The sequence below is a fragment of the Engystomops pustulosus genome, chromosome 7 (assembly GCF_040894005.1).
Source record: "Engystomops pustulosus chromosome 7, aEngPut4.maternal, whole genome shotgun sequence".
In the NCBI taxonomy this organism is placed as follows: Eukaryota; Metazoa; Chordata; class Amphibia; order Anura; family Leptodactylidae; genus Engystomops; species Engystomops pustulosus.
In genome coordinates, this window is record NC_092417.1 from 59,916,678 (window position 1) to 59,933,529 (window position 16,852).

The 16,852-nt window shown below is 41.6% G+C and overlaps 1 protein-coding gene across 3 annotated transcripts in view; it reads left to right on the plus strand.

Annotated features, from left to right (window-relative positions):
- The window catches only part of FRMD6 (FERM domain containing 6), a 153,444-nt gene that overhangs the window by 97,852 nt on the left and 38,740 nt on the right, over window positions 1-16,852 (plus strand). For 2 of the 3 annotated variants that reach the window (XM_072116099.1, XM_072116101.1), the window contains exon 1: window positions 14,682-14,849. The exons of the other annotated variant lie outside the window; for it this stretch is intronic. The gene's annotated coding sequence lies outside the window, so the exon portion shown is untranslated. Of the gene's footprint in view, window positions 1-14,681; window positions 14,850-16,852 lie in introns of those variants that run through there. 3 annotated transcript variants of the gene reach the window in all.

The following is a 16,852-nucleotide window of genomic DNA, read 5'->3' on the forward strand; positions in this document are numbered from 1 at the left end:
GAGAGGAAAGGAGTGTGAGAATGCATGAATACCAGCAGGCCCTGGTGCACAAGCTGAAACAGTATTTCCCTTCTGACAGCGCTAGCGGCAGAGTGCGTAGTTCTGCGGGACAAGTAGCGAGGGAGAGTAGGCGAGCAGGCAGCTTGTCCAGCACTGGCAAGGGTACGCTTTACAAGGCTTTTGCCAGCTTTATGTCACCCCAGCAAGACACTGTCACCTGTCCCCAGTCTCGGCAGAGTAGGGCTGATCTTTACAGAAAGATGGTGAGGGAGTACGTAGCTGACCATACCATCGTCCTAAATGATCACACAGCTCCCTACAACTACTGGGTTTCAAAGCTGGACATGTGGCACGAACTGGCGCTGTACGCCTTGGAGGTTCTTGCCTGCCCTGCCGCTAGCGTCTTGTCCGAGCGGGTTTTCAGTGCAGCTGGTGGCATCATCACCGATAAGCGTACACGCCTGTCGACTGACAGCGCTGACAGGCTGACGCTTATCAAGATGAATAAAGCCTGGATTTCTCCTAATTTCCAATCTCCACCAGGTGAAGGAAGCTCAACCTGAATAATTTATCCACTCCTCCTCCTCCTCATTTTCCTCCTTCTCCTCCTCTTTGTACAGTAAAGCAGAGGAAACTGGCTATTTTTTGACAGGGCCCACTGGCTCTAGCTATAGTACTTTATGCATTTAATTTTTCTGGAGGGCCACCGACCCGGTCCTCTGTTTTAAACAATTTTTGGGAGTGCCACATACAGGCACTCAATCTATTCAATTTTTCTGGAGGGCCACCTACCTGCTCCTCTGGTTTGAAAACTTTTTTGGACTGCCACATACAGGCACTCAATCTATTCCATTTTTATGGAGGGCCACCTACCTGCTCCTCTGGTTTGAAAACTTTTTTGGACTGCCACATACAGGCACTCAATCTATTCCATTTTTATGGAGGGCCACCTACCTGCTCCTCTGGTTTGAAAACTTTTTTGGACTGCCACATACAGGCACTCAATCTATTCCATTTTTATGGAGGGCCACCTACCTGCTCCTCTGGTTTGAAAAATTTTTTGGACTGCCACATACAGGCACTATCCAAATTGAATTGTCTCCATAGCAGCCTCCACACGTTGTCTCCATTGCTACCTCCAAAAGTCGTCCATATAGCTGCCTCCATACATCATCCCTTTATCAAACGAGGTGTGTCAGGCCGAAATTTGGGTTGTTTTCATGGATTCCACATCAAAGTTGTTAACTTTGTCGCCACCCTGCTGTGTTATCCACAAAATACACTGGCAAACTTTTACCATTTACGGATATTATTTCAGCGCTTCTTGCGCAGATGTTTACATTCCCCTCACCCGCCATATCCTAAACTTATAAGAACGCCACTACACTTGATCTTATACAAAAGGTTCTTAGAAGTGCTGTTTGGGGAGTAGCCTAGAGACAGGGGCTTGGATTGGCGAAAGCTCGCCTGGCAGCGGAGCGCCAGCTCCATGCCAAGAACCAACTAACATAGTTTTAACTGCAGCACCTTTAATCTACTACTAGTTCACTGCCTCCATACATGGCCGCCTTATCAAACGTGCTGTGTCAGGCAGAATTTTGGGTTGTTTTCATGGCTTCCACAACAAACTTGTTAACTTTGTCGCCAACCTGCTGTGTAATCCTCAAAATATACTGGCAAACTTTTACCATTTACGGATATTATTTCAGCGCTTCTTGCGCATCTGTTTACATTCCCCTCACCCGCCATATTCCAAACTTATAAGAACGCTACTACACTTAACTTGGTGCAGGCTGGGACCGAGTCTGACCCTGGGGCTGGTCATATACTGCCGACGCAGAGGATTGCGGGGCCTACCTCGGTCCAGGTGTTTCAGGCCTACTATGCCTCCTCCTCCTCCCACCCCTCCTCCACCTCCTCCTCCTCCGAATTACCATCCGTGGGCATGGCGCCATCAGTCGGTAGCTCTAGGCACAGCAGCAGTGCCGTCGCTAAGCGACAGCAGGCGGTGCTCAAACTGCTGAGCCTAGGTGATAAAAGGCACACCGCCCAAGAGCTATTACAGGGCATTCCACATCAAACTTGTTAACTTTGTCGCCACCGTGCTGTGTAAGCCACAAAATATACTGGAAAACTTTTTTCATTTACGGATATTATTTCAGCGCTTCTTGCGCAGATGTTTACATTCCCCTCACCCGCCATATCCCAAACTTATAAGAACGCTACTACACTTGATCTTATACAAAAGGTTCTTAGAAGTGCTGTTTGGGGAGTAGCCTAGAGACAGGGGCTTGGATTGGCGAAAGCTCGCCTGGCAGCGGAGCGCCAGCTCCATTCCAAGATCCAACTAACATAGTTTGAACTGCAGCACCTTTAATCTACTACTAGTTCACTGCCTCCATACATGGTCCCCTTATCAAACGAGCTGTGTCAGGCAGAATTTTGGGTTGTTTTCATGGCTTCCATGTTAACTTTGTCGCCACCCTGCTGTGTAATCCACAAAATATACTGGCAAACTTTTATAATGTACCGATATTATTTGAGCGCTTCTTGCTCACCTCCTTTGGTTCCTCTCTGCCACCCATTGGTTTGAAGCCTGAGTCCATTTAGGGTATGTCGCCATGCCACTCTCTAGCCTGCCGCTGCTGCCGCTGCCTCTGCATGCCGTCCCCTATAATGTCAGGGTCAATTATTGGATGTTTTACATGCTATCTAGCTTCATTCTGTCACTCTGTCATGGCCATGCTGTTGCCCATAATTTTGGCATAATGGTGCGATTAAGCAGCCTCAGAGGCATCCATGCATGCTGCCCCTGCTGTTTCCTGTCCATTTTCTGAGGTTCCCAGGTGTTTGGCCAAGCTTCCCTGTGCAGAGCCTTGGTCCCCTTGAAAAATGCTCGAGTCTCCCATTGACTTCAATGCGGCTCGTTACTCGAAACGAGCACTCGAGCATCGGGAAAAGTTCGTCTCGAATAACGAGTACCCGAGCATTTTAGTGCTCGCTCATCTCTATTGGGCAATGCACTTTCGGGAACTCTAATGTGCCCCATTATGTTACAACTAGTGTTTGGACTTTCTAGAGTTATGCTTTTACAGGTGCAGGCAGCGGAGGGATTCAAATTTGTAGCTACAAGTTCCCACGCAGGTGTCATACATTTTCGCCATCACAGAATATAGTCTTCCCCAATATACCACACACAAAATATAATGAACTATTTGACATATAATTAATAGCTTTCTGTGAAGTCCTTATGAATATATCAGTAAATATTTGTTATCTCTATAACCACTAGTCAAGGTGGACAGCAATACATACAGTATATTGGAATTGGATTTTCCGGGGACTACAGCAGTCATATTGCACATACAGGACTAGAATCATAATGACTACATATATTCACCATCAGAATCAAACATACTACAAGTAAAATTAACAGATACAGTATCACATTAAACATAGCTTTATAGAAATGGTTATAGTGTAAAGCTTCCTACATAGATACAGTACCAGAACAAACATAACTATTCAGTTGAAGATTTTCAGATGTTCCGTTGTTTAATCATTGGCATCAAAGTTTTAACTATTGGGTAGATGTTCTGACATTTGACTCTAAAATACAGAAGAGTTTATGGTCAACTTTAAGAAGCCCAGGTCCTACATGTTTTTGCTGATATGCTATGTTTGATTTTGCAAATCAAGGTGCCAACATCTCCACATTGATCTTAACTGTCCAAAAAAAATCATCAAAATAATTTTGCAAACTTAAAGGGAACCTGTCATCAGCAATTGGCATAACAAACCACTGCCAGTATATTGTCAAACTGTGTAATACCTGCTAGTTTTGTATCTCACATGGCCCAGTGTGATGGCATAATCTAAAAAAATCAACTTTGAAGTGAGATGTAAATTGGTTAAATGAAGTAATGAAACTACTGATGGTTTATTAGGTCAATCTCTGCCATGTTCTTTTTTTAGAAAGTAAAAGTCTATATGACCGTCACAATACTGTCCTGAACTTGAACATTCAACAAGCTAACTGAGGATTGAAGAAGATAAGATGTAGCACTTGAGTTTGTAGCAATTTCTTTGAGCATCTTATGATATGACCTTGGAGTATATTTGTTGGGACATTTACTCCTTGCCAACTGTCTAGAATGTTTTCTACTTGTGAATGATCTTCCTCGGTGTGAAATAATTGGCTTCAAATTGTTTGGAAATGGCAACATAAGCCAGATTGATGGGCAGAAACATTTGCTTCCCTAAGTGCATTACTGATATGTGTCCCTCTTGGCATTGGGTTATCATACACCTCAAGTGACAAGTTAATTGCTCATGTACATAAGGCATGGTAAAAATATAATGCATCTGATATAACTCCGTTACTCTTAGTCCTCAGGCACACAATAGTGGCCAGGAGGTCATGGACTCCCTATCTTTGTATTGTGCAGAGGCACAGTGTAGTGAGGCAGGGTGCATGACATACCTCACTGCACCGGGAACATCCTATTCCTACTTCTTTTGTGGTACAGCTGGGCATTCTAAATGGGCATCAGCATGGCCAGCCAGTACCCAATAGTGTCCACAGGCAGAAACGGACTGTTTGCATTTGTACATGTGCATGAGGCCTTAAGAATACTACATTGTTTCTCATGGAGATAAAAAAATTTCTCTTTTCGGTTACCTGTGTGGAACCTGACAGGCTCCATGACAAATTAATAGGGTCCAATCCGACTTTGTTGGTGTCCACTTTGTAATAGATCAAGCAATGTGATTTGTCTTCCATTATGAACAGAATTCACAGTTCAGTAGTGAACATAACTGTAACTATGGCTCATGTCGATAGTACATTGTAACCAATGTAGAAATAATATTTTACCCATGGACATAGAACACAATTACTCATAAAGCTCCTCATAAAATATACTTTTTTCACTTAAACTATCCATATGGAACCTGAAAAAGTAATAAAGATAGTGGAGTTGTCCCTTCAAATACAAACCAGTCTACACAAATTAGTTGGCATCCGTGCTGTGGCTGTCATTCTCCTCTTCAAGGACAATATGGTTTGGCAAACATTGTACATAACTTTCATCTATCCAAGCTAAACAGGGATTAGATGGACAGCACATTCCTGTGGAGTTTGGTTCAGATCATTCACCCGCAGACACAGCCACAACAATCACAGGCTGATCAAGTGTGATCAACGTAAACTTGTTGTTTATATGTTGTCTGTAAATGGGAACACTCTTTGTATTACATCCGGAAACTGAACCCCTAAAAACATTTACTATGTATCTAAAAATCCCAGCACAAAGTTTTATTTAGTTTATTGGCTGGCATTGATGGCAAAGAACCCTTGCACATACCCCTGGTCCCTTCTATAGCTGTATTGATTGCTAAGACAGTATATATGCCCCAATTCTAACTATACAGGCGGTCCCCTACTTAAGAACATACGACCCCTAGTTACAAACGGACCTCTGGATATTGGTAATTTACTGTACTTTAATCCAAGGCTACAATGATCAGCTGTAACAGTTATCACAGGTGTCTGTAATGAAGCTTTAGTGTTAATCCTGGTTCTTATGACAACCCAACATTTTTAAAATCCAATTGTCACAGAGACCAAAAAAGTTCTGACTGGGATTGCAATGATAAAACATACAGTTCCGACTTACATACAAATTCAACTTAAGAACAAACCTACAGACCCTATCTTGCATGTAACCCGGGGACTGTCTGTAGTAGATTAGAATATCAGATATAAAATATGCCAGAATGCTGCCACAAATTAAACAAAAAACTGACAAACATTGGTTAGGCCGCGTTCACACGACCATATGGGGGGCTAATGTATGACACAGAGCAGAACGGTGCCACTGTACGTATCCCCGGCCTAACACCAGCCTAACACCCAACTTCCAAAGCTTTAAACATGCTCTTAAAACCTATGTCTTTAGGCAAGCCTACAACATTCGTTTACTGCATGAAGTTTTAACTCTTGTTACTAAACTATCCTGTGTCCTCCTCCCATCTGTTATCAAGCAACCACCAGACACCAAGCTCCAGGCTTCTCTGCTTTCCCATTCCCCTTGGACTTTGTATATAAGATGGCGGCTGATGACTGGGTCAAGCAGCAGCACCTCTATTTATTATATTATATTTTGTTCTATTCCTTTATGAAGAACGGCTGGACCATTATATAAGCTTTTACCTTTTGCGTCGCCCCATTTTGTGTCGCCCTCATAGACTGTAAGCTCTTGCGAGCAGGTCCCTTACTCCTATTGTTTCATATGACGGTTTGTACTCTGTCATGTTTTATTTTATTCGGATATGTCCCCTATGATTTGTAAAGCGCTACGGAATATGATGGAACTATATAAATAAAGATTATCATTTTTATACCAGGCTGTGAGCAACTCCTGTGGAACACAAGCCAACCAGCAATCTGAACCCAGTTGATTGTTCTTGCTGTCTTGGCCATTGCTGAGTTCTTGAATAAACAAACTGTGGGTTGAATGATTGACATCCACTGTTTCCGAGGGATTCCTGTGTAAGGCTGATACCACCAAGGGTGTCCCAATTACCACCACCAGGGATCCCTACATCTACATTTTGGCTGCCCCAGGGGGAAAATTCTACATTTTTAGCCTCTCCCTCCTGTCTTGTGCTTCCACCTGTCGGAGAGCTGCCGCGCTGTGGACAAAGCCTTTGCCCCTGGTACCCAGCACCGTGACTGCAGACGAGCGCTAGGCTGTGCTCTGCCAGCCACTCAGGTACCGAAGGATCTGGCTGCCCCCAAGTCAGAGAAAGGCTAGGCCCCGGTGTGGGATGTTGCATATACAGTATGTGATTGAATTGTAGGGGTCATATCCAGTCTGTGTTCTTTTTTGTGGATTGTGCCATGTATTTTATTTTTAATAATTTATAAATAAAATTGTATTCTTACCATCTGTCAGCTAATGTAGCAATTGTTTTTAGAGTATACAATTTAAACACATGAGGGTGAGATGTTTATCAAGTGCTGCGCTGCCATTTGTTTGTTGGGTGTTCAGCAGTTTTTACAAAGTACCTGCCACAACACAGGTAATTATCCATCCATATTAATGACTATGTCTTCCACCAAGTCTAAGTCTAATGAGCAACTAAATGGTCTTAAAAATGTAATTCCACCATATAATACATTGGAGAAATGGGCAGAACAGTAAGGATGACATTGAAGCCTCTTTCAGGTTTGACACCAGCACACACCTCACGTCACTGATTACTAAGCATACCCTTTACTGTATAGTAGCAGCACTTGGTAGTGCAGCTCAGCCTCATTCATACTGGGACTGAGCTGCAAACAGGACATGTGACCAATAAATGTGACATCAAAGGTCTGGAAATAAGAAGTGGATGTCACTGAAAAACCCCATCATACATGATACAGTAGACCAGTGGTATACTGAGTGTAAGGACAGGTAATCAATAAAGAAATTCCATCATGCATCTTTAAGACCCCTGGATGCGGTGTCACAGATAGTGTACTCTCCTTGTTCCTCTCTTACAGGGCACTTTACTTCTATTAATTTTTCATTGAATTGACTTCTGGATTTGAAAAGGTATTTAGTGGACGTGGAGTATACAATTATTTAACCTAAGTGAAGTTGGCCCCCCCACCTTGTTGAAATCAAACAAAATTGGTGTCAAACGTTTGTGCTACGTTTGTGCTGGTTTGTGCAGCAGAAATTTTCGTTTGTGCCGCTATCGTTTTTAAGATTTTAATGAAAGTTTCCAGAGGTCATCAGAGGTCAACCAGCCCCCCCACATTGCCCAAATCAAACAAAACTGGTGCCGAACAATTCTGCTACGTTTGTGCTGGTTTGTGCTGCGCAAATTTTTGTTTGTGCTGCTTTTGTTTTGAATTTATGAACAAAAAATTAAAGTTCAAAAGTTCAAGCAGCCCCCCCCACATTAACGGAATCAAACAAAACTGGTGTCAAACGTTAGTGCTATGTTTGTGCTGGTTTGTGCAGCAAAAATTTTCGTTTGTGCCGCTATCATTTTTAATATATTCATACTTTTTTGCAGAGGTCATCAGAGTTCATTTCTTCCTAAGTACAATGTGTTTGCTAGCTCCCCCTGGTGATCAAACCAGGGAAGTGTCACTAGGTTTGTTTTTTACCAGTTCATCCTAAACACCTCAAACACCTGAACATACCTTAAAAATTATAGCTGCACAAACCAGCACAAACGTAGCACTAATGTTTGACACCAGTTTTGTTTGATTCCGTTAATGTGGGGGGGCTGCTTGAACTTTTGAACTTTCATTTTTTGTTCATATATTCAAAACAAAAGCAGCACAAACAAAAATTTGCGCAGCACAAACGTAGCAGAATTGTTCGGCACCAGTTTTGTTTGATTTGGGCAATGTGGGGGGGGGCTGGTTGACCTCTGATGACCTCTGGAAACTTTCATTAAAATCTCGAAAACGATAGCGGCACAAACAAAAATTTCTGCTGCACAAACCAGCACAAACGTAGCACAAATGTTTGACACCAATTTTGTTTGATTTGAACAAGGTGGGGGGGCCAACTTCACTCAGGTAATTATTTAGGGTCTCTGTTCTGAGGTTGTTATTCGGAGTCCTGGTGTTCTTTATTTATTTTGCAAAAAACTTTGTTAAATATAAAAAGTTACACAAAATGCAATACAATCAGAATGAACATCATATACATAGATCTATCAAAAGAGTAAACATTATCATATGGCTGCCAATTAATATATAAAATCTTATATCACATGTAAAACAATAAAAATTCCTTTAATGCACAAAAAAACTTTTATTTTTCTTTTCTTATACCCTATGCAGCCAGACATTGCAGACAGTTGGGAAGTTGATACAATTGTCTCCAGTCTAGGCAATGATCTGTGAGCTAAGCCACCACAGCCTGTTCTCTATAATGATACAGTGAGTTCTCTGGCGTACTGGCATCAAAAAATTACAATTTCAGGCAGAGGAACAGGAAATGAAACATTTTTCCATCTTTCACCACTTCCACACCACTTTTAAAAGTATGCAAGGAGAGTGGGAACAGCCTGGCCCAGCGAAATTAATCCATTTATGTATACCGTATATAAATATATATATATATATATATATATATATATTTTTTTTTTTTTTTTTTTTTTCCGCAGCAGGTGAGGGGAATATTAAATAGATTTGCCCCATTATTGCAGTCCTCATTGTAGACATTTCTGCAGCTGTTGTGTTTTGCTCACATTGTCTAGGAAAATCTACCATTATGAACCAAACATATCATGAGAATGCTGTAGCTACACATGCAGAAACATATCTGCATATTGTGGTTTTGCTGAAAAAAAAAAATTAAATTATGATAATGAGGCTCTGTCACTCATGTCACCTCTTACCCTAATTATGCATTGCTCTGACAGGCAGAAGCAATCAATTGCTGCACCATCCCCTAGCTGCTGTGCATGAGTCATCCAGCTCAGGTTGATTAGTCCTGTCTGGAGAAGTGTTAAGAGTGGAACTGCCTTGGTAAAAAAAAGGACAATTACCCTACAATTTGTTGTCTCAGTAGAGTCTATTAAAAGAACAAGATGACAACACATTTCAAATAGTAGTTCTTCATCAATTAGGAGAATGGATATCCTTTTCCTTATCAATGAACTACTATGCAGCTTCCATTATAATGACTCTTGACCTGTGGAAGATATCACTCTGATGTTGAATTGTGTTGTTGCGCCACTTTGAACACCCAGGTTTCCCAGACTTTCTAATTTATTAATTCAACTCATTTTGGAAGTCCAGAAGGGTGCAACAGCAGCCAAAGAACTACCATACATCACTTAGCCCGAATGTCTACAGGAGTTGTGTCTCAACTCTCCCCACACCATATTGTACATATTTGTACTTCACCTCACATGTGCCACGTCTCTTAGTTTTTTTCTCTGAGCAACGTTATTAACATAAATCTGAGCTCAGTATCAACACTATGTAAATTTGCAAGACAAATGAAAAGTTTCAGTGTTTTCTGTGGGGCATGAAAGGACGAAGATGAAGAGACTTTGCGTTTGTTTGGGTCTGGAGATAGCGAATAGACATTATTAGTTCCACCAGATAAGGTGAATACAATAAATTTTCCAAACGTTCCCTCATCTGCTCAATGAAAGTACGGATGGGACATGCTGCCTCACCTGTGATTCCACATCTCCAACTGCCCAACTTGTGCTGTGAACAATTTCTGACTGGCACTTGCATATGTGACAAAATCTAAATCACATTATAGAGGGAATCAAAGCAGGTATATGACTGCTATCAACCCTTTCCATTGAAAACTTGCAGTATGGCTCTGATATTACTGCAGCATATGGATAACATTTGGTGCAATCTCTTCCGTTATGCTGGTACTGTACAGTGTTGGCTCTTATATGTGACATGTGTCATTACTTATTTAAAGAGCGCTATCAATCCCACGGTGCTGTACAAGTGAGGGGATTCACATACATTATATTAAGACAAGAACAATTGCAAGTACAAGTATAAGATTAAAAAGATCAGGAAACAAGTGACCCTACCCCCAATCTATATGGGAGGGTAGATGGAAACACAAGGTGAGAGAGCAGAGCAGTGCAGTTATTGTGTGTTGTAGGCGTTCTTGAACAGGTGGGTTTTCAGATTACATTTGAAGGATTGGAAGGTGGGGGACAATCTGACACATTTTGGTAGTGAGTTCCAGAGTATGGGGGAAGCACGGGAGAAGTCCTGAATGCAGTTATGAGAAGACCACCGCATGGTCCTGTACCGCGATCTCTAGTTCCAGGATTGGTCTGTGGCTTTATGTGTGTCGAGTGGGGATACTGCTCTGATGGAAGATAGTGCCTGCCAGTTTTCCTTCATGTGAACAGTTATGAGAAGAGCAGATGGTAATAAAGTGAAGCTGAAGGTCCTGTGAAGAACGGAGATTACGCATGGGATGGTATTGGCTGATGGATTAGGGGGGTGTTAGAGAGTTAGCTGGGAGACTACAGAGAAAAATGTTCCAGTAGTTCAAGGGGTGACTCTGAGGGCAAGGACTAGCAATTTTGTAGACTCTGGATTGAGGAAGGGTCGGATGCGAGAGAGGTTCTTGAGTCAAAGACTTTATGGACTGGGGAGAACGTGGAGCCATGAATTGTGATGGTTAGGTCTGGTGGGAGGGATGTGTTAGCTTATGGAAAGATTATGAGTTCCGTTTTATCCATGTTAGTTTTAGAAAACGGGAAGAGAAGAAGGAGGATATGGCTGATAGACACTCTGGAATTCTGGCTAGAAGAGAGGAGATATCTGGACCAGGTAATGGGTCAACCCTATAAGAAACAGGATTCTTTTTGGAGTATTTGGTTTATTTTATATTAGATTTGCAAGTTCTTGGACCTAACCAGTTTTTTTTGTTAAATACCGTATATACTCGTGTATAAGCCGAGATTTTCAGCACAAAAAATGTGCTGAAAAACCTCGCCTCGGCTTATACACGAGTCAATGATAAAAATAAATACATTAATACTCACCCTCCAGTGTCCCCGATGTTCCTTGCGGTTCCCGGCGGCTCCCGATCCCTGTCACGGCGGCTTCTTCACTCTTCACATGTCCGGGAGATCGCGCTGGCCGTCGCACACTGTGATGTGACGCTGTCGCCGCGGATGACGTCATCAGCGGCGACAGCGCGGCATCACAGTGTGCGACGGCCAGCGCGATCTCCCGGCCAGAGAAGAGTGAGCAAGCCGTCGGGAGCCGCGATGGGGATCGGAAGCCGCCGGGAGCCGCGACGAACATCGGGACAACGGAGGGTGAGTATTAACTTTATTTCTTTATCTATATAGGGGCTGCTGTATACTACTGAGGGCAGACTGTATACTGATGGGGGCAGGCTGTATACTACTGGGGACAAGCTGTATACTACTGGGGGCTGTGCTGTATACTACTGGGGGCAGGCTGTATACTACTGGGGGCAGGCTGTATACTACTGGGGGCAGGCTGTATACTACTGGGGGCAAGCTGTATACTACTGGGGGCAAGCTTTATACTACTGGGGGCAGGCTGTATACTACTGGGGGCAAGCTGTATACTACTGGGGGCAAGCTGTATACTACGGGGGGCAAGCTGTATACTACGGGGGGCAAGCTGTATACTACCGGGGGCTGGCTGGCTGTATACTACATGGGGGCTGGCTGTATACTACACCCTCGGCTTATACTCGAGTCAATAAGTTTTCCCAGTTTTCGGTGGTAAAATTAGGGGTCTCGGCTTATACTCGGGTCGGCTTATACGCGAGTATATACGGTACTTGGTCTATAGGTGTTATGCCATATGTTCAAGTCACTGGATGTCACATATTGCAGGTGACAGGCATAGTGACAGGTAATGTGTCAATTATTAGCATGCTGGAAGGAAGCACCAGCCCAGTTCATTCAGGTTGTGAATCTGATCTTGGATACTGGGCACTAACTGCAGATGCCCCCCCAAATACTCAAAGTCGATAAGAATAACCCCTTCTTTAGGAACACTTGTTATAGTTACCGTTGCTTAGCGCATAGGGAAGGAATGAGCTTCACCACTGAGGGTCACATCGCCCATGCAGCTGATAAGAATTACAGGCATGTATGGAATTATCCAAGTATTTCTATGAGGGAGGGGGTCTCAACTAGTTGTTAAAGAACCACAGCTGAAATCTGCTGTCACTAAGTGTCACATGACTCAAATGAGGGAAAGAGCTCTTTGACATGTAATCCTTTAAAGGGGTATTATTATTAAAGAACATAATAATGGTATTGCAAAACTACAACATAAAACAAACCTGCATAATATTACTGTGGAATACAGTACCATTTATGTCATTGACATTTTGGAGCATGTCAAGTTTCTGTGACAAATATGACCCGGATTTTCATTAAATCAATTACTAGAAGGAAATATAACGAATATATAAATTTTCTACATGAAAATGCTGACCATGTGCAGGTCCCCTTAACTATTTTCACCTAATATACTTACATAACTATATGACAATATACTGTAGATTATTGGTTTTTGCAGAACGACTAAAGCCCAATGTCAGCCATACGTCTGATGCCTCAGAGATAAACAAATGCTAGATCCCTCTGGTTCATCTGTTGAAACAACGACTTTGACATCTGAATTCTGAGTTCTAGAAACTAGGTTAGATCTGTATACACACACACACACACACACACACACACACATATATATATATATATATATATATATATTTGAGCTAGCTTGGACTCACATTTCATATAGGTGGAATATATTGATGTGGTGGGGGGCTCCTTGTCTTCAAGGTCAAAATTGGATGAGTTCTAATCCTATAGAGGATCAATTTGAAAAGCAGAAGGTTGCTTATAGTCTTAGGGTAGATGCACATGGGTATGGACTTTATGCACATTTTGTAGTGTTATATTTGCCATAACAGTTTGGTTGTTGTGTCTATTGGCAGAAACCTATCATAGGTTCAGCAAGAAGAAATCGAATCACGCCAGAAGCAGGTATAAAACAGAGAAGATGAATCAGTCTGTTATTTATATGTTATTCATTATATCTTTGTGGATACACTCCTAAAGTGTGCTCAAAAACGCTGCCACGAAAGGACTGTATGTGACACCAGCCTCAAAGATTGGCCTGAATTTTTTAATTTAAAGAGTACATACAGGTTTTCCACCCATTGCCATCTTGGTTCAATGTATCTGCCAATGTTGTGAACAATGCAATTAAAACAAAATGTAAAAATTCATTTGTAAGTTAGAAAATCTCCATAATAAAAAATAAATAATTATAATTTTTTATTTATATAGCGGACACAGATTACGCAGCACTGCACAAAGCATGTCAAATCGGTTCATGGTTACAGACTACAAAAACTCCTGTGTAGTCTGATCCTGCAGTCTGGTGTTATATTTTGACCTGAAGATTCTAACAACACGCAGGACTTACAGTCTAGTGAGGCAGATGGATCTGTGCAGTGGAGTAACTAGGAGAGGTAGGGTCCCATAGCGAACTTCTGAATAATTTGTAAAAAATATACAAACAGTGTATAAACACCATATACACAGACATACAGCATATACACATCGCATACACATTCACATTTAGAGCATATACACATCACAAATACACACATACAGCATATTCACACCAAATATCCCAGATGCCGGTGCCCCCATGATACTGTGGGCCCCATAGCAGCTGCTATGGCTGCTACCACTATAGTTATGCCCCTGGATCTGTGTGCAAGTTATATACATAAATCAGTACCTGGATTTTTAATGAAAACTATTACTTTTAATTCAAGATGCTTTAGAGCATCCCTTAAATTGTAGTTATGTCATTAGCTTACTTAACTTTTTTTACCTCCATGTTTAAGGCAGCATAAGAAAAATCTAAGTTATGGAACCTATTTCATTTGATTTTGGGGGATACCCTGTTATTTTTCGCAAGAAAAAAGGTTTTTTTTGTACTGTTCGGTGTCACCTTACAATAAAGCAAGTACAAAAAAAGGGAGTAGAAAAAAGTAGTCAGCAATGCTTTCATTCCAGAGCTGAGCTGAGTGCTGGGAGGGAGGATATGGGAGAGGGAGGGAGGGGGTGTTTCAATAGGATCTGGGGAGTGTGGAAGTGCTCACACTGGTTTAGGCAGCAGATCTGGGAGACACAGGAACTGGCTCACTACAGGACTGAGCTGAACTTTTATATTTTCCGCAATTTCCCATGTAAACCTCGGCTGGCTGTATTAAGGATTATCCCAGGACTTGGACATGCAGCCAGTCCAGCTTGTAGCGAGGATTACAGTAAGTGAATGAGCATCTCTTGTTGTACAGTAACTCTGCATGTAACAAGGCGGTGTGTAGTGTGCATTAGTCGGTGCGCTCCTGTGATACATTCTGCTTCATTTTACTTGTATCCCTCAGACTTTTAATTCACTATATACTTTATTATACTGTGTTTGATCTGTATATATAGATGGAGTTGTTGTTTAACTCTTTACATATCAGCTGTACCAAGTGACAAATTCAGCTTTGCAGCATCTAACCCTGGCATTTCACAAGGCAGCATCATGTTGTGTAGATTAATGCTTTTTTATACCCCCTTCATTATCCTGGTGGGTACAGTGCAGTAATAGTGCAGTGTCATTTTACTGACAAACTCCACATATAACCATATTACATGGCGGCATGTTGTGTGGATTAGTCTATGTGCCCCCGTGGTGCGTGTTTTTAAGCCATTACCTGTGGCCCATGCCTCCTACTCTCCTTCATTATCAGCATAAATAATTACACAGTGTTAGAATCTGGATATGGAAATGTGGCAGAGCTGTATCTGTCATTAACTCTTTGCGCCTGTTCTCCCATAGTGCAGTAAGGCTGCCCACAGAACTACAGTGTATATAAGCAGGAAATTGTAATATCCCAATGAAAAACTTACTTATATTCTAGAGTAACCAGGGTTTTCATCAGGTTACTTTTTTAATCTACATATTACATTGTATAAAAGCGGAATATACACTTATAGCAGAACTAGATCTGTCATTTATCTCCTGAACCCAATACTCTCAAAATACCATGTTATGTATTGTGGAAAGTTGTGTCAGACCCGATTTGAAATATCTATAAATTTTTAGCAGTCACCAGCAGTCTTCTGCGTGCACATTATTTTTTGTGACCCATTGATGAACTATGACATAGTGTCAGGTCTTGTTTTCTCCATTTTACAAGGCTGTACCCAATGTGAGCCCATAATACACACTGGGTGGTTGAATTACTTTGCCATTACCTATGTTCTCCAGTCCAAGATTTTGACCAATAATCTATGTCAATATCCATTGATGTAAATGTATGCAATGTGTTGGATCTAGTAATATGGGTTGCTAATAGAATTAATAATAATAATTCCTTTATTTATATAGCGTCTACAGAATTGTCTTTATTTGGCTAGAAAAATCATAAATGTTATACGCTTTTAGTGTTAGCTGTAATAAGATGCCCAAGTTTTATGGGGCTCCGCTATATATAGTTAGCTGCTAAACATCTGATATAAAAGAGCACTTGGAGACATCCGGCATCTATGAAGGAAGCAATAATCTGTGTCATGTGCCACTGTGACGCCTGCTTGTGGGCATTATCTGGCATCTAATGTTACTACCCTTTAAAATCACTGTTATACCCTGTACTTCCAGACTGATATTTGTTATTAGCTGTTGGGTTATGTGTGACTTAGTCTTTACCATATATGATTTGATAACACAATAGATATATCCCATACTGCAGAGGCCATTATGGGACTGTTGTGTAGTAGAGCACCATATTCATCAAAACAGCACATGCCAGCTGGGCAACATAGCTCAGCGATTAACAGATGATAGGCAGGACCTGCTGCCTATCATCTTTTTTCTACTTTACTGAATGAAAAAGTGCTGGAAATCTTAAATAAATTAGTTTTACATCATGTTAAATGCCAACGAGAGACAGATTAAGCTGGATATGGCATCCAGCCAAGTATTGTGCCGATGTGTTACAACACGGGGGTATATGTTACTTATATTTGCCATTAGGGAAATAAGTGGGTTATTTATTGGGAGTTAGCCAACATTAAAAATAGTAGAGATTCACGTGCTCTGGACCTAACTCATCTAAACATTTCAATGGATCACTGTAATTCTTCATTTCCCCCGTGGTGGCGCTGCAAAGACTTCTTGGAAGGTTCCCTCAAGATCACAGATGATAGCTAGAAGTCCCACCACCTGGATGACCTGTGATCATTGAGGGACACTGTTAACAAAAGAGAATGCCCAAAG